General features: G+C 39.7%; 1 protein-coding gene across 2 annotated transcripts in view; it reads right to left on the bottom strand.

The window, feature by feature from the left end:
• Positions 1-397: 397 nt before the first annotated feature.
• AMER3 (APC membrane recruitment protein 3) overlaps positions 398-20679 on the bottom strand; it is a 42285-nt gene continuing 22003 nt past the window's right edge. Inside the window, exon 3 of one of the 2 annotated variants that reach the window (XM_033001636.2) lies at positions 398-4492. The gene's annotated coding sequence lies outside the window, so the exon portion shown is untranslated. The other variant, XM_033001637.1, reaches the window with a different exon arrangement.

The raw sequence follows: 20679 nt of genomic DNA, 5'->3' as shown, positions 1-20679 counted from the left end.
TACAGTAGGTAGCATTTTGATCTCAGTATTCTGATTTTTCCAGTTGTGATTGACTGATAAGCCAGGTTCTCCTACACAGAGAAGAATTTGAGAAATAGTGAATTCTGCCTCTATAAGCTTCTGATATAGGCTGGGGATTTAAAAAAATAGAATAAATTTTTAATAAGCAGTAGGGGTTTTTTTGCTGAATAATGAATTTGCGGTGCTGAAAAACAGTGATTCATTAATTCTATTAAAACAATAAAGCGATGTTGATTAGAGACCAAACATAACATAGAATCCAAGTGACTTTAATATGTAATGTAGAATATGATACCTAAAATATAATACATAAAGCATATATACATCAGATATGACATATATGAAAAATAGTTAACAAAATACATTAAACAGCCTATAAATGCATGTATCTTAGTTACATAATAAATCATATATGTACTGAAAATTTTATTAATCTGCTACTCATATTTTTAAATGGTACCTGTTTCAGATTTCTTCCCTATTCTTGAACTTAACAAGTTTGCACAACTTGCACATTGTCCATCCAAGAGTGCCACTGGCCTTTATCCTTTTCATTAAGTAGAAGCTGGAATATGTAACATTGTTCTCTCTTAAATATCCCACAGTTTACCTGCAACTTTACTGTGCATCCTGTATTTGCTACGAAGAGTGAGCATTTACAATATCTTGCCACCAAATGCTCCAACTTAGAACAATGAAATATTATAAGTGAAGCAAAATATTTATTTAGGACTTGTTGCTAAGTTCACATAAGTTACATTTGGCTGGAATACCTGAATGCCATTTTAATACTTTGCTTTTGGAGGGAACACTTACTTGACAGCTCATGTGGGTCGGATACTTCTTCCTACATTTTTTCCAGACATTTTTACTAGGATGAGGTTATTTATACTCCAGTTCTGTACAGTGGTGAGTGCTCTCTCCATTCAAAGCAGTGAGTGCAATTTTACCAAGGGTATTCAGGTACCTAGTTTATGTGCTGGAAGTTCCCAAGGCACCTCTGAAACCCCAGTGAACTCTACATTAAAAGAAGGAATATCTAGGATTGATATCTTTAGCAGAATATAGCTTTTTAAAAATAAATTTTCCAGAATGTTTTTTTACATTTTAGTGAACCATGAGATAGGAAAAATATCTTTTTTCCTCTTTGGAGTTTGTTTTAGCACAGAGGTATTGTTCTTCTTTTAATTATTATTCTGATCTTATGTGGGGACACAACTGGTCATTGCTTCCATTCTTGTAAAAACAGGACAGGAAATATATGAGCAGTTTCACAGAAGCTGATCTGAAATTTTGTAGCCACAAAACTCTGTGCAAAGTTTTTCAGAATTTATCCTAATTTTCTGTATTATCCATTTAAAAGTTAATAAGCCATTTAACATCAAAAGGGAATGGCAGCATGTTAGGCTGAAAGCAGGATGAAGGAACTTGTTCTCACAGCTACACGCTGCATGAGAAATTGAATATTCACATGTATGGATTCATTTCACCAGCATGTCTTCATTTCCTAAGGAAACGTTGCTTGTGTAATATAACAAGTTTAATTTAAAGATTTTCCTCCAAACTAGTTTACAGTCAATCCTGGTAAACACCTTATTCAATATGATCTTGAGGAGGTAGATTTTCTGTTAGTTCTTTAAATGGAGAATGATTTGGCCCTGAAGATTTTTGAGCTTCCCCCAACATTGCACTATCAGTCATGCAACTCCACAGGGAGAATTAGAATAGACTACCCACAGGCATTTTTTCCGTGGTGTGTAATGCAGATCCACAGTTGTTCTTCTGGCATCATGGATTGAACCCAGGACCTTTGAATCTCAGAGTGCAATACACTTATTGTTAGAACTAGACATGTTCATAATCTCAACAGCTGCAGATGGCTTATAAATCTACGTGTCTCCCTGCTGCCCCCGACAGAAGAAACTGTGGGGTATGTGTGTCAGGGCTGGTACCACTTAAGAGGTGTAAAAGCTCATCCTCCCTGTCTGCACTCATTCCATGTGGTTTGTATCAGAAGAGAATCACTGTCCAGGCACCAGCACTGCCCCAGAGCCTGGCTTGAATGTCATTGAGGGGAGCAGAAGAAGTTCCACAGAGGGAAGCCGTTTGTGCCTCTCTGCATGAAGGGCAGAGACCACAAGAGATGAGATCTGGTTACTTTTAATGTAGGCAGCAGCAGGGTCGGGGTAGCTCTGACAGATGAGTAGGACTTACAGGGAGAGGAACAGCAGCAGTCGAAAGAAGACACCAATTTGGGAGGTAAATAGTGCCAGACAAGTCATTTGTTGCTCTGTGCCTGTAATGCAGGAGAAAGAATAGTCTCCTCTGGAATACTGTCTACTTTGCCACATGGCAGCAAAGTGACTTTTCTCCTTCTCTTGCCTTTCTTTTCCTCCATGATGTTGGTTACTCAACCTGAAATCCAGGGAGGAGTTGCACAGTATGTTACAAGACTACTCTGTTACCAGAGATTGTTGGTGAGTGAAGGTGGTGAAGGAGGCTAGTGTAATAATTACAAAAGGAAAAGAATCACTTGCATGAAGAACAACTAGTTTTTGTACAGACTCTGTCTGTTGCTGGAATGTTAAGCCTTATGTTCATTATTATTTGACTAGCCCAAATCTAATGTGTCATTTAGCATTTCACAAAAGAACGCCTGTATGAGGAACTGCTTGGCATTTCAGGCTTTTATCATTTAAATGGAAAATTCTTAGCAGTCTTCAGAGACATAGTTTTGTGCCATGGAAGAAGGTCTTGGGCACCTATAGTCTATATTTTCATGAGATATTTGTGGTAAATTGACTGCATTCTGCAAGTTGACTGTATCGGCAGTCTTGGAGTGGTGGAGAGAAAACCTCTCCCTTCTCGGTAATTGTAGAGTAATACTGAGAAAGTGCATACCATATCTAGGGGACATGATTTCATCTTCCAGCATTATAGACTTGATGCATTATGCTTTTTTTAAAGTCCAGATCTGCAAAATGCAGACAGCATTTAATTACTGTGGTTATATATTCTTGGCGTTATAGATGATTTAAGGTAGAAATCATCTTAACTTTAGACATCACAGTTCTAGCATCTAATCTAAGTTATTTGTCTATTGCCTTATATTGTCAATAGAGAGGGAATGGTATATTTCCAGTCTTTCATCAACCTCTGTAGTTTCTTGTTGTCTTCTGTTTACTATAGACACTATACAGACAGTTACCTTAATGAATAAAGCTGAATGAAATTAATTCCTCCCCACTTCAGTGAATTTTAGGAGTAGTGTTACCTTCTGTACCAAGGTGTAAACTCACTCTTGAGTCACAAAGGAATTATTTTTCCCTTGATTCAGTCCTCAGCCTCATAGATCCTTCTTCCACTTTTCTCTAAGACAGCAAATCTCAGGGCAAAGATACTGTTTCTAAATACTATCTGAGGCAGGTTACTCGATGAGGAGGTTGTTAACATGTCTTCAAACATACCATGGCCAGATGGGACCATTTGATCATCTGGCTCCATCTACGAGGCATAGTTGTTTTTTTTCAATTTATTCTCAGAGCATAAGACCAGATTTGAACTGAGATATGAAAATAATGACTGTTCTGTTAAACTGACTCCAAGGATGCCACAAAAAAAAGAAAACTGAGTTAGAAATGTATCCTATCTAGTACTTCTGAGACTGGTTTTTAAATTGGAAAGAGTTTGTACAAGTTATGTACAGCTATTATAATGGATATAAACAACATGTTTTCTCTCCTTCAAAACAGCATCAAAGAAGTTATCTTTTTGATGGCGATTTTCAAGTATACCTCTTTATCCTATTCACCATTTCTGCTACATGATAAACACATGTCTTTGGACAATATAGGGCATGCTATATTATGCTTCCTGATATTTTTATTTGTATGTTTATAAAATACCTTTCCCCAGGCAGTAAATCTGCAGTCTATAAGCTTGTTGCTTTAAGATGGTTAATCAGTTGCTGTAAAATATATAAAGCATTTCTGTAAAATTCAAGAAAGATTACTACAACAGAAAAAAATTTACTTCTTCATAACAGCTGCCAAAGTGAATGCTCATTCTCCACATACCTGTTTTAAAAATATAGTGGTATTTTCAGTTGCTGTGTGGCACAATGTGACAGAAATATGCTTTCTTTTTTTTCTTAAACCTCCTTGTCATGGCATGACTTTTTTCAAAATGCTACTGAAGGTTGGGGGTGTGTTTTTTTTTTTTAAAAAAAAAGAGTATTAGTTACAACCCATCTGCAAACATGGCTTCAGGGTTGTGTGGTTGTCAGGACCTCCTAACTATATTAGTCAGTTAGACTAGCATGATTTTCTGCTGCAACACCTCTGGTGGGATCTTTAGAGAGAAATCCTCGTTGATTCTGGTATCGATATAACATCATGGAACTATGTCAAGCTATATTACACATTGTGGGGGGCAGCATCCATATCTACAAATGCATTCTTCGGCGTTGCACCTGCAATATAAGCAAAAACATCTGAAGGGTTCACATATTTATTTCAGGTTTTTATTTAACAATATATCATTGAAAGAGTGAACGACGGAAAATAACTAAAACCAGAAATAGAAACTGGCTACCACCAGGGTGCAACCAGGGCCAAATTAGCGATGACATAAGAATTTCTGGTTTTGTTGATTCAAAGTAGTGTTTCAGTCACAGAATACTGCCGTGCTTAGTGTCAAAATACATCTCTTCCTGGAACTCCAGTTTCTTAATGGGCATCAAGGTATCTACTGCCATGACACACACTGTGAATACTCTTACAGAGCAGAGAGTGCAAATGCTGTGAACAGTGTCATTGCCTTGAGTTGTGGTACAAGAAAGCAAAGAAGCCCTGCCCCCCCCCCAAGCCAGATGCCAGGTCCCACTCTTGTTTTGTCCTGTTTTCAAAGTCCAAGTCACAAGCCCCAATGTAGTTGCACTGTACTGTTCAAAGCTACCTGCGGGAGCTCTTTGTGGAATAAGAAATGCACATTCCATGCTGGTGAGGACAAATGAGTCTACGGTAACTTGTCAACTTTGTACCATATACCATCTGCATCTACCTGCAAGTGTATTTTTAGCAGGAGTTTTGTCATTAAGATTCTGAATTTTCCTAAGTACTCCCCGGAGCCCTTACCACTCCTAACAGTGTGGTTATAATTTTTTCATAATTCTTCCCAGTGATGCAGCTCAGTGGTTTCCCAGAATTTTTGCAGAGGAACCTCACCTTGAGGAACCAGAGCTCTTCAATCAGTTCTGTTTGGCTTTAGTATTCTTCTACCAACATCACCTTTCACATCCTCCCTCCTACCCAGCCCAGGCCTCTCAGCCTTTCCTTTCTTTGACTCTCTCCTGTCCCCTTCCTGTGATGTTTCTGTCTCTGCTGCTGTCTTAGACAGCAGTGGTGCTAAAACTGAGCAAATAGGTTTGGACGGATCAATCTGTTTCTCCCTGGTGTCATTCATGTGTCCTCCTCCAGGCCTGGCAGAGTCCTTTTCCAGAGCTCATATAAGTGACTTGCTTCGTGGGTTGTAAGGCAGTAATTTAAAGAAGTCCAGGATTAGGTGTTGAATGAGGCAACAGAGGAAAGAATATGCCTAATGTTCCTCCAGACAGTTCTTGCGAGGGACCTGTCTTAGGTACTCCTGAAAAATAATATCAGATCGTCTAGGATGAATGCCTCTGGTGTATTGAGATTTACAAGCTCTTGTAGGTGCAATTCAGACTATGGCTACTGTTGCACTCTCGATTCCCTCATACCAGCTGCTAACTGCTGCCCACTGTGAGGAGGAGGTGACAGAAATGTGATCGGACAGGCCAGGGCAGGCAGCCTCCCTGGTGAACAGGGCAGGGCATTCCCATGAGGGGACACATTCACCAAATTCACCTCTCTGTCAGCAGGAGCTCTTTCTTAATACATTCTCAGTCCAAGCCCTTAAGGAAAAAACAGTTATTGCCCTCATACTGTATTTACATTTCAGTTTATATAAATGGAAGACACCTCTTCACTCCTTCAACACTGAAGTGGTTATTATTACTCAGAAACTCATGCTAGGGTCTCCTGTACACAACCAGTCTGTCAGCTTCCCTCGGCAGTGGCAGAGATGGCTCCCCAGTTTGTGCCCATGTTCCGAGTGGCCTGCTCCATGACCCAGGCACACTTCCCAAGCAGAGAGGAGGCCTAATCCGAGGCCTAATCCTTCAAGAATCCAAACCAAAAATATTGCAGTGGTATTTAGCAGGCGAGCACAGGAATTTGTAATATTCATAGGCTTACTACAGTTTATTTTCCTTGATCTGGAGTCTGTTTTTCCATGGGTTAGAAGTGACTGATGAGGCAGTTTTCCCCCTCTAGCACTGTGCCGGACCGCCTGGACGCTGCCGGTGCTGCGATGCAGGGGTCCCCGCGAGAGGCGAAGCCGCAGGCCTGGCAGGGGTGTGTGGGCACCGACTGACTGATCTCCGGCTTCCAAGCCCTGGGTACGTTACCTCTGTGGCACTGCCACAGCAGCCTCAGGTAGTGGGGTCCTTGCTGCAGTACTTTACATAATAAATGTTTCCGTGGTTGGGCTTTGTATGCCAGGATTGATGAGGCAAGGTCAACTGCAGTGAGGAATTTATCAGGTTGACTCTCAAGTTGTGTTGTTCCTAAGTTTTTTTGGTAACAAGCACAGTTTCTTTGTCCTGCCCCAAGTCACTCAGGATGCTTGCCAAAAATGAGGGAGTTTCGGCACCTGAAAATCCCCTTGTAACCTGAATGTTGGAGGTCCCTGAAAAAAGCAAAGAGGTTTAGCATGTGTCTGGAAGAATGACACAAAAAGCCGATAGGTGCAAAGCCTGGTTTGAGCTGTTCAGTTTGCTGTGACTTCCTTCTGTTGAATGCACTCTGCTAAATTCCCAGTGTGTGTCCTGTCTTCAGAAATGTGTTTCTGTCAGCTTGTAAAGTAATGTAGTTTGCAGATTTCTAAAGTCCTGATCTGCTGTGAAAAATCACACAAAAGCCCTATCACCCTGGTGAAATAAATGTCATATCCATTTTACAGTGAGGTAAATAAAAGATTCAGGATGGTAATTTGCTTTTTCAAAATGCTACGTGTCAGCATCAGAGCTGGTAACAGGATAGGAAAGTTCTTAATGTGTGTACCCTGCTCTGGACCCTGGGACATGCTTCTTGACAGGTCAGAGGACAAGGACAGGAAACAATACAATGGATATGGTAGCAATTGTGAGAAATGTCCATATGTCAAGTTGTGAGAAATGAGGTCTTACCTGATGATCTGAATTGCTATGAACTCAAAACTCTACCTGTAATCACTGAAAAATCTGAAGACATCTGTGAGCATCTTGGTCTTCACAGGAATACAGGAAGAATTTTAATAGTACAGCATTCCAGTATTCATGTGTCCTGTTTGTGGCTGTGTGACCTGGCATAGACTGCTGTGTACATTATTATGGTCTGAGAAAGTTTAAGCCAAAAGGACTTTAATGATGGTATTACTTGTGCAGTTAACTTATTTAATGAAGCAGTGTGTGTGAGCTGGTGAGCACGAGGTGGCACAGCAGAGCCGGAGTACCAGTCAGTGGAACAGGACAGCGTTGCAGCAGGGTGGTAGATCTGGTAGCTGGCTTTTCGGGCCAGACAGTGTGCCTGGTGTGCAAGAGGGCTCTGGTGCAGCCTCTCATTCCTGAGGTCGCCTTTCTTACTGCTAAGTCCAGTTCTCTGTTAGAATGTCTGACTTTTTAATATTGCCTAGGCAGCTCAGTCATTTCAACTGCAGATTCCCTAGAATTTATGGGCAAATATCAGCTCAGCCTTTACTGGCATTATTTAATTAATCACTTCCTTCTGTCAGCACCCCTTTTATGTTGCAGTTTTCATGACATCTCAGTGGTATCTGCAAATTAAAACTGGAATAGTCTCAGTGATGTCCTGACTCTCAGTTCCTTCCCTCTACAAGCACATTTGAAGATTTTTCTTGTTTCTGGTATGACTTTTTCTTTCATCAGTTGAGTTGCTAAGCCTTGTACACGCTTTGAATTTTTGGTTATTTTTCTTTTTGCATCATACAGTTTTGTAGAAGTTACCTAAGGAACTTACTCTAGTCATTTGTTCGCTGCAGCAGAACACTGGCCCTTTAAGGCCAGAAGGGATGTTTTGCAAGATCAGTTGCTCATGTGCCTAAGGAAATCTGTTTAAAAATTTTTGATGTAGCCTTTGCTAGAGAGGAGTGTCTTGAGAGCTATTAATGTCATGAGCAAGTTAGAATGGAGGGCCACTAGTCTCTTAAGGACCTGGGATAAGTAATCTTGTAGTATGGCATTATTAGGTTTCTCATTCTCTCATCTAGGACAAAGATTAGTGATTAGATGAGTGAAGTTAACCATGCATACGAAGGAAGAATGGGACAATATGGACTTTCCAAGCTAGGAGAAAAGCCTGCTGATTGCAGTTGAAGGGGAACAGGAGGAGCAGATTCTAAATCAAGGAAGTCAGGACTAGAAGTCTAATAACAGCATCAGATAAGAGATGAGTAGAGACCCCAATGCTCTGCCCTGCCCCTACTCTCCCCAACCCCATCCTCCCCACCCAAAAAGCTGATGAACTCAATTTAAGTAGACACTGCGAAAGGGAAATTGAAGTAGGCTCTTTGCAGGAGCAATTTCTACCATGAGGGAATGCCCGGAAGTATTCTTTAAGGTTGTTTAATAACTCTGTCTTATCATTATCATGCAGAGCTAATTGCTCCATCTGGTTGTGTAGATCAGAAGTTAGCTGAGAATTTTCTGATGGAACCATTTTCAGATGAGGAATATACCACTTTTCAAAAGTTTAAATATTCTTTCTGAAAATTCAGTTTTACTGGAACAAAAAAGACCCAGGAAAATAGGAAAAATGTCTTACTACGTAGAAGATTTGCTAATTAGTAGAACAGAATTGATCATAAGCAGCACACACAAAACAGACAGATAATCTGTCTCAGTGGTCTGCCATAGAGATATTCAGAAACTCCCTTTCCATGAATAATACAGTTTTAAAATACTGTAATCATGAATTGGCCCAATTTTTTAAAAATTTTGCGGGAAGGGCTTTCATTTCCCAGTCACCTCAGTTTCTCAGGGCATGTATTATTTCTGAATAGTGCCTTGAACACACTATTGCATTCTAACAAAAAAAAAAAAGTACTATGATTTCTATTCAGAAGCACATTTTGTAGGAAACTCCGAATACTACTGGCAGTATGAGGTTGGATTTCAATCCTGCTGAAGACTGACCACCCACATGGAAAGAGTGCAGCCGTGCTGGTGCCGTGTGAGTTAAGAGGAACTCAGTGCAAGGGACAAAGGAGCTTGAAGTTGTAAATTAGTTGTCTATGTAATATTATGTCTCTAAACACTATGCATTTTTGATTGCTTGTAGAACTCAAATTCTCAACCTGAGTCAGAATGAGTTTTAGTCATGGAAGAAATCAAGTGCACACTCCCTGTCCTTCTCCAGCCTTTTTATGCCACTCTAGAGATGTTAAGAAGCCAAAGCAGTGTTTTCTAGGTAGACCAGAGGTTCCTCCATAGCTCAAAGGCCAGGGCTGTACTAGACAGTTACACACAGATCAGCACGATGTGGTGTGACCTGACAAACAGGAATGTTGCTAGAAGCCACCTGTGTAAAAAAAGTGGCTTGTCACTCTCAGGGAATCAAGAAGTTATACTGTAAATACTTTTTTTGCTGTTATAAGCTGCATCTGCCTTAGAATGCTGTGCCAGCATAATATACTGCATAATATTATAATACACAATACCTGTGCTGACAAAGCACTCTGAGTGAGGACCTAGCTTAACTTGCTAGCCCCTCCTTTCCCCAGGCTACACTACAGAAAAGGCACAGAAAGAAAACAGACAGAGCTTCTTGAGCTGATTCTTACTGGAGAAACATAGTCATGTAGTAGTATTGTGGTCCCTGGTTGTTCTGCACTTCTGAACAAACTGTTCAGATCAGTTTGTATCTGTCTCTATAATTCAGTGACAAACTGAAATGTTAGGCAGACGCTCTTTTCTGCCTTTCTTAACTGCATTACGTGTAGTTTTACCAGAGACTAGTGGTTTTCTCTACCTTCATGATTACATTCTTTCTTTGAATCTTTTCATGTCTGCAAACCCATCCTAAAAAAATTTCAGACTGGAAGATTAATTAGTGGAAGTATTTCATGAGCACGTGAACAAATGAGATTATCACAGTGTGATAAAATAATTGATATGTTGTGTACAAATTTATCTTCCTTTTTTTTTTTTTCCTTTTTTCATCACAAGTGACTTGAATAACACCCTTCTAAAATGTTATCTCTGAGAAAAATAGTGTGTGAGCTCTGTTGTGCTTTTGTTAAGTACGCAACTGCCCCTGCAAGTTAAAATATCATCACATGCTTAGTACACTTGATTACAGGGTCAGGGTCAGGCTGTCAGAATTTGTCTGTAATCTCTGATTCCAAACAGAGTTTGCAGTTTTGCTGTCTGCAGCTTGTCCCCATCCTTATTGTCTGCTTCACAGCTCACGTTCACCCTCTGAGTCAAGGTCACAGAAAATCAATTTTCCATGCCTCCATTACTCATTCCTCAGTCTTATTTCATTTCTTATCTCTCTTTATGAAAAAACTGCCTGCACAGACCTATGTCTGATGCATGTGACAAGTTCGTATATGCAAAATCTTCGTGAAATAGGAAGCCTATAATAAAATAGTCTGTAAATAATCTCTTCCCCTAGCTATCATGAGCTTTTCAGGTTATTTCTGTTGGATAGTCATTTGAATCTTGTGGGTGATGCATTGTGTTGCTGTGGATTGAAATGGTAATGAATGCAATACAGTCTCTCAAATTCCTCAGTTTTAAAAAAAGATATCATTTACAGACAGTTAGTGTTAGGATGGCATCCGGCTCATTGATTGCTAAGTACAAGCTGGCTGTGTCTGCAGGGCACTGTCAGTCTGGATTGCAGTGAATCCTGTGTCATCTTTGTGTTGCACATCTGTGGTATATTTGCTGACTCGCTAAAGTTAGGGTCAGAAAACAAGACCCTAGCAATCATTATTAAGCATCAAACTGGTCTAAGTACATTTGCAATTAATTTTCCTGAGCCAACTCCTTTTCTTTTGCTGCATACAGCCTACTACTATCCTGCAAGTCACTGCAGTGCTCTTTAACTCAAAATTCTCTGTTCTCACACCTAGACTGTGTCTGCATCTGGTCTATTCTGTGCATAAAATCCTTTTATCCATATGACTAAGGCTGTAATTGATGTTCTGTTCAATATTATTTCCAAAGTATAAAAATTTCCCTTTCCTCTGGCCTTGATAAGCGCGGTCTTGCCTGTTCACATCCACTCAGAATGTTGTCACAAAGATGGTATTTTTCTGTCTGGCTGTGCTAACCCAAATACCTGTTGCTTTGTGTATTTTCCCTCATTTCTCTTACTCTATAACATCCATCATTTGGTGGTTGACCTTGTCCTGGTTCGGGCTGGAACAGAGTTCCCGTTGGTCTGGCAGCGGGAGGAGCTGCAGCACCCTGAGACCCCAGGGGCTCCCCAGGGCCCAGTGCCCTCACCTGTGTGCGGGGGCGGGGGGAGCACAGCTGGAGGGCTGGGCCCCGATTGGCCGATATCCCATGTCATGTGACATTGTGCTCACTATATAAAGGCAGGAGAGGGCTGGGAGAGGCTGCCACTTCTGGGAGTGTGGCTGTGGTGGGTTTGTGTTCGGGATCACTGGCTGGGAGCAGGTGGGTGTCGGTCAGTGGGTGGTGAGCAGCTGTATTGTACATTACCTGCTGATATTGCTGTCAATGTATTATTCTGTTACTATTATTAAACTGTTTTTATCTCAACCCACGAGTCTCCCTTTGCCCCTCCGATTCCCTCCCCATTCTCAAGTGGGGAAGGGTGGGTGAGCGACTGTGTGGCATTTAGCTGCTGAGTAGGCTCAAACCACAACAGACCACCCTTCCAAGGCTTCTGAAGGCCAATCTCTATCCTGTCAGTTGTATCCTGGTCTACCTAAATACTGTTTCTTGTTCATGATTGGTCAACAATACCAGTCTGCCTTGTCTCCTTGTCACCTTTCCAAAGAAGAAATATAATGTTTTGTCCTATGGGGCTTCCTGTGTTTGGAAGTCTATCCCAAAAAGTATGATAACACTAGATGACACTTTCATTTCTGATGGAACAACTGATACTCTCTCATTTTCCTTGTACTCTTCCATCTGTCCGTACCCATATGTGGGTGTTTGTGTTGCATTGTCATTTCTAGACATCATTGCTAGCTCTTTGGAGTACAGACCCAAAATCTGATTGTTGTTTATACTGCACTTAACATGAGGGGAGAAGGAAGGGAAAGGGGAATGAAGTCAGACATCTGGGTCTGGAATGTGTGGGCATGGCAGCAACAGAAATGATTACATGATCTTTATTCTGTGATTTTGCAAAACTGAAATTGAAACTGACTCTTGCCTGAATATTCTCTATGATCAAATAACCTTGATGCTATAGTTTATAAAGTCCTGCTCATTTTTACCTCTGTAGTGTATTTATAAGGCCAAATGTTGTGATACTGTATTGGTAGTAAGCATCCATTATATAGATCTATATAAGTTTTTGCTAAACTTCACTGCAGTGGAAATCTACATGAAGCAGTGATGTGACACACAGAGGAACAAGCCTAATTTTCTATCTGGAACAAGTCCAGGTTTGAAATGAGTGCTTACACTCTCTGGAACAAATGAATTTCACTTCCTCTCGTTGAAGAAGGCCAGACAGCAAGAAATAGAGCTAGAGAGAAATTGCCAAGTCTTACGTACAATTTTATTGGTTTCATTTTGAGCCATGATGAAATAAGTCACATCCTTCACTTCTTCTGTCATAAAAAGTGTTGGGTCATGTAGAGTTTTCAGAGGTAAAAATAAAATTGAACCATTTCCAGTTCAGAGCTTCAGCTAACTTGTTGACCCTTCAGCAGAGGAGTGAGACTAACTGGGGCAGCCTCTCTTACTGGGGGAGGAATGTTTTATTTCAGGAACGCGTGGGAAGGGTCCCACCTCTGTAGCAGAACTCCTCCATCCAACAGAAGGGGAAGGCATGCGAAGATAATAGCAGTTCCTTGATGCCAGACTCACATACACTGCTTCATGGGAGAGATCTAAAAGTTTATAGGTCTCTCTAGGTCAACTCAGAGGAGTTTTCTGTGCCACCCTTAGGAGGAGATGGTGCCTGTCTGAACTCGGAGGTTGTAGAGCCCTCATGAAGAGACTTCTTGACATGCTAATCTTTCCTGAAGAAAATTACACAGGGTTATTAGCAGATGAAAAAGCCTTGCTAACAAAGTTATTGTTTTTCTTGCAAGTGCCTGATTCACATGCTGCAGGAAAGGTAGACCAATGAAGCCATCTATGCCCCTGGGACTTAAAAAAATATTGTGGTGTTAAAAGAGCAATTATCTAAAAATGCCTCTCTGGAAGTAAAGCTAAAGAGACCAGGCAGACTTGTTGGATCGCAAGATCTGGTCCAGGCAGTCCCGGTATGAAGTTTAGTGGCAGGTATCCAAATTACAATACCATCCAACCCAGAAAAAAAATGGCTATGAGGGAAACACTGCTGTCATCAGATTCTTGACCTTTGTCTAAGGTGCTCTGGAGCAGTGTTGGCAGTTGGACTTCATCTTTCTGGTCTTCAGCAGAGTCAGGCATTGAGGACCCTACCATGCAGTTTCCTTTACAGTCCTGCGAGTCTAATTCGTTTTGTTGGCAATAGGAATATTTTCTTTAGTTGACCTCCCACACCTGGTAACTGTGTTTCTAACCACGATTCACACATGTGAGCTCCTAACAAAGAGCCTAAGCATTAAAAATGTATGAGGCCCTGGTGAGGGGGGCAGCTGAATGGCTGCATTAGCACTGAAGCTGAATTATTGATAGAAAGAGTGATTTTTACTTTCCATTTAGCTATTGAATAATAGATTAAAAACTGCACAATAAGATTATTTTCATTACTCGTGTAAATTACTTGTTCAGTTAAGAAGAGTAAGGAGAACAAATGAAAAGTACCCTGGGGTGGCAAATACATTAGGCTTGAAATTTTTATGTTCTAGAGGATTTATTCATTTTGGATATATTTTCCAATAAATGTTTTGATTTAACAGAAGTAATAAGGAATGCTTTGTATAATTTAGGAGATGGGAATATATGTTGTTTTTTCTGAATGTAACTATGACACTATCAGTAAAATTTATCAAGAGAACAACTCGTGTGTTCTGTATTAGCTGGTGTCCATGCTAACCCAAATAAAAAATGTTATTTAACAGTTTAAATTACCAGATTGACTAATATCTGGTCATTATTATGTTACTGAATCCCTCAGTCTTCCTGTTTGTGGTATGCCACACTGAGATGTCACCATTTGTGTAGCCCTAGAGAAATAATAAGTTTGTTTGATTTTGCTTTTCCTATTTAGCTTGTTTGCAAAAAAAATAATGCCTATTAAATCTTTTCAGGGATTAATAATCTGTTGGGCTTTCTACACTGCCTTTGGCTATCAGATCTCCTGGCGGGTTATTAATGTACCCAGCAAGAATCCTGTTGCAGGTTTCTGTTCAATAACAGCACTCTTACTAAAGGTATTGGATGTCATGGTTGCCCTGAATTTTGAATAGACAGTTGCTTCTGCATTTCCACTTATACTACTCTCCTGCAGAGCTGGATGATGTTGACTTTGAACTGGACAGCTCCTTTTCTATCAGCTTTGAAATATTTTCAGCACAGACTCAGCAAGTATACAGTAGTCTGACTGGGCTGCTTTCTACTTATATCCCTTTAGCAACAATTTAAAAAAGAGGAAGAAAGAGCAAGTCTTCTTTACCTGAAATTATTCAAATTAATTCATTACAGTCTCTATAGAAAAGTAGGACTTCCAAAACAATGCATTTCCATTCTTCTGTTGGTATTTTCTTAGCCAAAGAAACAAGAGTAGTACAGCTAACAATATTTCTTCATTTAAGTGTCTCAAAATGTTGTGGTTTAGTCATGTTAGATATTGATTTAGAACCCACTCAAATCTCTGGAAAAATCTCTGTGGATTTGCAACAGTCTCTGCAATGTCTGCCGATGGGAGGCATTCCATTTAATACAGCAAATCAGGACTGGATTTAGGCAGAATTGTACCTTTCAGCAGCTACACAGGCTTCTTTCCCTACATACCTCTAGCTAATACAGAATAAGTAATACAAATGCAATTCTTAACACAACCTTCCTGGAGGACAGCCTTCAACTATCCAGCTTCAAAACCCATGCATTTTTAGATCACAGGTTCTCAACAGGGATGGGAGGATACGGTAAATTTTGTGATGCTGAAGACTGTCTGGTAAGAAGAGAAAGGAGCCAGTCTGGGTTCACTGTGAGTGGGCTGCTGAGTGACTATCCAAGGGTAAAACAGAAATCTGTACCACTGACCTTAGTGTTGAAAGTCTCCGTACTCCATTATTGATGAGCTGATCTACTTAATACCCTCCTTGTTGCCTGCAGTTATTTCAATGGCAGGATGATTTCAACTTTCCTTCATTTCTGGACTAATGTAATTAGAATTTCCCTGGTTTATAGCCTGATAGTCTGACCCAGTGGAATACATACAGCTGAAACATATAGGCTGAGTCAGAATTTTGGATCTGCTTTTAAAAGCTAAATTTAGGCACACAAGACTGTAAATTTTAGTTTGCATGGTCTGATAAGGTCTATAAGGAAAAGCACTGATGGTGCTAATGTCTTGTGCTTTGAGCTTGCAGTTTAGAACTGATCCATTTTCATAGGATGTTTTTTAAAAGACAGTTTCAGCAGGATTCTAAAGTATTGGCATTGTATTTTTCTTTTTTTTTTTTTATATTGTTAGACAAACTCCAGCAATGGATCATGCTTTTCTTTGTTAAAGAAACTTGATTGCTAAAAGAGCAAATGGTGATCCCAATAAAACGAAGATTTTATTGTAAAAATTTCATCATTTGTAGTGTATTTTAAAAAGATCTATTTTCAAAACTTGCTTTTAGGTTCCTAACTGCATAACAGTATATACTATGCAGGTAACTAGAGAGGTGAATATAGAGTTACATCTTAACTAGTATAAGTGATTCTATTCACGTTGCTGAAGGAGGTGATTTTAATTTTGGAAGCTGATTTCTTTTTTTAACTGTCAGGACTGGGAATCTGATAAATGTAGCTGTTAGCCATGCATGGAGTGGGGAGGAAGGGAGAAGGAAGTCTTACTGTGCTATGTTTAACAGCATTCATGACGTAAAAACAGCAATGGGTCTGGACTGTAGTAAGTTCTTTAAGTTTTACGACCTTATTATTTAGAACTGACTGTATGGCTCTATGGATTTAACTTAATAGCAGCCTCTTAGAAAAACAGGAAGGAAACACAGTGAGTCAGTCTAGGACATGCCTTGGTAAACACCCCAGGGTAGGCAAAGGGCAAATGCCCAAATTATTTCCTTTGGGCTTTGTAACTTCTAGGTTCCTGCCAGACTGAATAGCTTGCATTGCCAGTGATGGGGTACAACAGATCACAAGGGCTGTGAACTGTGGAGCAGATTTTATGTTGGAAGATGAGCTCATTTCCCTTCCTGTTGAAGGGAAGTGAGTGTCTCCTACACACTCCTGTAGAGTGCTAAAGAAGTTAAGCCACTCTTGGCTTTTCTGCTAGGGAAAAACCTCATGTTAAGTTAGATATTCTGCAAACCTTTCTGTGGTTTAACATACTTATTTTCAGACACTATGCTTTTTTCCTAACACTAAATGTTAAAAATACCATCTCTGTGTGAAGACTGGCAGGTCTTTTTGTTAACAGTTATTACCAGGAGGCTGGTAGAGTGAGCCACAGATGTTGAATCCAGCCATACCTGCTTGGATAATGATGGAAAACACAAGGTACCAGTAGTGTTAGTGGACCAGCTCTAAATGCAGAATCAACCCAGAGGTAAATGGAAAAATGGAAGCACAAACACAGCTGAGTTTTCTGCAGTAACACTCAGGCTGTGCTCAGCACTGCACTAAATGGAGAAGACAGTGTTCTGTGTCATCTTTCCATTCCTCTGTTTCAGTCATTGATATAGGCTGCTCTGATGCTCACTTGTTTCAGTTCCTATAGAGTTGTCCTGCCAACTGGAAATTGGCCAATATGAATGTGTGACACAGAAGTATTGCTGATTTTTGATAATACTGTTGAATGCTTTTTCTCAGCAATCAGGGTATTCCCTTTCCACACAGGAAGTCTTTGCAGAGTAGGTCCACTAGATTTATAGTCCTTAATAAAGCCTAAGAATCTGTCCTGTGATTTGCCATCATCTTTACTGCCTTTTAAGGTTGCTCACCCAGCACTTTGTTAGAAAATGTTGAATCACTGACCTGTTTTCACCTTATAACCACAGCACAGGCTGTTTTGCCTTTCCCCACTACATCCAAAAATTAGGACACAGTATATTGTTAAGTTGCACGTCCATTAAATGATGGGGATGTAGAATGGGTTTGAGTATCTGGGAAATTAAGTCCAAGGGTGCCCAACTGCAACATGATCAGCTGAACATGGCATTCTTCTTGCTCTTGACCTTCTAGGGAAGGGAAACTACTTGATAAAGGCAGATGACTTACACAGTTGTAATTTGTGTTTAGTAAGCATTTGTATTCTTGCAGATGAATCTGTTAAAAGGCCACTACATTGGAACAGCAGATGTACACAGTATGTGGACATCCTGGTTTATTTAAAAGCTGGGAAGTGGCTACTTAGACATCATAACTGAATCATTTGCCATGTTTTCAAGTTTCCATTTACATCCCCTTCAGGAAGTCACTCAGAAGGTTAGGAGGACACATGAGCAGGATCAAGTTTTCTATATTTTATGGCTAAAATTTCTAATAAAAAGTTGGAGAAGAAAGAAGAGAAAATGCTACCATATAACACCTCAGTACCACTGGTACACAGCATACCACTATGCTCTCATGACCTGATGAAAAATATTAAGATACTTGTGTAAGTAAGTTGCGTAGGTTTCAAGAATAGTTAATATTCCTGTTGTATGCATGTTTGTGTATTACTTTGGAAAGATGGCTGTTAGGAACGTGAACATAATCCGTGAATGGTAAAAAGGGGATGATTCATTATTTCACAGAATACAGGGAGTAATGGGCTCCCAAATATTGATGAGGCAGTAGATGTAAAGTACATATTTTTTTCTCATACAATGCAAAATTAAACTGTAGAATTCATTAGCACATAATGTCACAGAGGGCAAAAGTATGTATTGGTTCAAAATGAGATTAAATAGCTAATGGAAGATAGGTCTGTTTATTAAAGACAATTACATTAATATTGTTTGTCCTTAGCTGAGATAGCTTAATACCACTGATTGCCCTATATTTATTCTCTGCCATAGGCATTCACTCCTGGTTACCACTGGGGAGAAGGAAAATGGGGCTTTCATCTACTCTAATATGGATGTTTCGGATATTCACATAAGTGCAACTGTTTAGTGTCAAAACTATTCATAAAAGTATCCATCCTAAAAATCTGTCTATTTCTGTCTGTCATAACTGTCTGTGTATCATAACTGTCTCTGTCCCTCTTTCTCACTTATGAAAACAGAATTTATCAGGAAGACTTGTGAATTATTGAATGTGTAAGATCAGCCTTGTGAAGAAATTCCAGAATCTTGTCATTTCTGTTAAAATTTTTTGTTAGAAATTGAATCTAAGCCTTTATGCCACGCTATTCTATAAAACCCTTTGAAATGAAACTCACTGATACCATGGATGAGATGAGCAGAGGTTTTCCAAATTTGGAATCTTGATAAGAACACAAAGATTTTGTGGATGTTTTCAATTAGCTCCCATGGCATAAAACACACAAGACTTCCAGACATCAGTGAAGGACATCATCACTTTATACTCTTAGGTATTTATGTTCATGGAAATGCGGTTAAGAAATAAATTAATTCATAGTTGCCACTTTGGAAGGTATTTGACAGTGGTGTACAAATCAGAAGGAAATCTGTTCCACTGGTGAGCCTTTCCCACCTTAAGAGACTGTTTGAAGAGAGGCCGGAGCCCTTTAAGCAAAATCAGATCTGTTGTTAGCCAGCATTGGTTGGTCTATGTGTTTCCTGAACACTGAATTGATATTTAGCACTGTTCAGTAGAAGGGAGTTTAGCCTGTTACCAGTAACAACTTTAAATGTGGAAACCTGCATGAAGAGAGATCAAGCAGTGGTCACAGGAAAGTGGAACTGAATTTTCTTGATGAAGCAGATGTAACACCACTGCCCCTTAAATCAGCCACTTGAGAAATCTGTAATTTTTGTTTAAAATTGGGTAAATTACTAGTTTTTTCAGTTAGTGGAAGGAAAAATTGAAAGCATACCTGAAAAAATTGGCAAAGTGTTCTAATAACAAGACTTTACCTATTATCTTCCCAAGACTGTAACATGGGAACTACACAGGTGGAAAAGAGAAAAAAAACCCTTAAAGTTACAGCACTATAATTTTCTGATTATTTGGATGAACACACATAGTTTTATTCTCAATGAGATGGATTTTTTGGGTATGTCCAAAAGACATGAGGAAATATACTGTGTGTCAATAGCTTAGTATATTTTTTTTCAATTGATAATGCTGCTTTGGATATTTATGTTACTGTAGACTTATATCTAGAACTAAGTAACTAGCTCCTGTAAAAAGTCAGGTACCTCCTGCCTGAAACATAGTAAAGCAAGGTTTTCAATGGTCATGCCACTTAACCTGATAAGGGTTAGGCCCTTAATCAATTTAAGGATTTTTTTTCTGGGTGCTAGAGAAAGCTGTCTTTATGGTAGGATTTTTTCCCACTAGGAAATTGTTTGTGTTGGGCCATTATTGTTGTACTGTGCCCACTTTAAATTTTTATGCCTTTAATTAAAACACTAAGTGGATTGCTGTGTGATATGATGAATGATAAATTGCTGTTAGGGGAAGTTTGTTGATTTATATTCTGTGGATGATTGCCGTATGATGTTCCTATTAGAAAACAGAAAACTTTCTATAGATTTCCTGAGCTGATTAAATAAAATGAGGACTGAGAAAACATCACAATGCCTGTACGTCAGGTTAAAGGTGAGGTGCTCTCTCTGCTCTGAGGCAAAGAGACATATAGTAAAGAGGAGTGCAAATGCACCAGTAGCAGGAGATGAGGGTCTGGAAGTCTCCTCCTGGAAGACCTTTCAGGCTTTGTGTCCAAACAGCATACAAGAAAAGACAGAGGGAGGTGGATAAGGAACTGTTGTCTCTGCAATCTCTTTCTTGGGAGCAGCACATAAAGCTAATGCTGCTTCTAGCAATGTTATCTTCAGGTCTGCATCTCTCCCCACCCTGCAGAGAGGAATCAGTGCTAAGAAAGGTGAAAGAGGCAGCAGAAGCAGGGCAGTAGCACAGAATTTTGAAGAAGATGAGTCCGATGATGAGAAGTAAGAAAATCTGGCATCACATCCTAATGGAGAGTGCTCTGGGTCTACAATTGTCAAAAGGCAGTTTTCTTTTAAAAACACTGGCTTTGCTGAACTGATTTGTTACACACCAGTGGGGAAGCCAGTCTAAAACATATTCAGGGA

This window comes from Tyto alba, unplaced genomic scaffold (genome assembly GCF_018691265.1).
Source record: "Tyto alba isolate M040663 unplaced genomic scaffold, T.alba_DEE_v4.0 Super-Scaffold_10, whole genome shotgun sequence".
Taxonomy (NCBI): Eukaryota; Metazoa; Chordata; class Aves; order Strigiformes; family Tytonidae; genus Tyto; species Tyto alba.
Note: the sequence above shows the minus strand (reverse complement) of the source record. Positions and strands in the feature narration are given on the sequence as shown.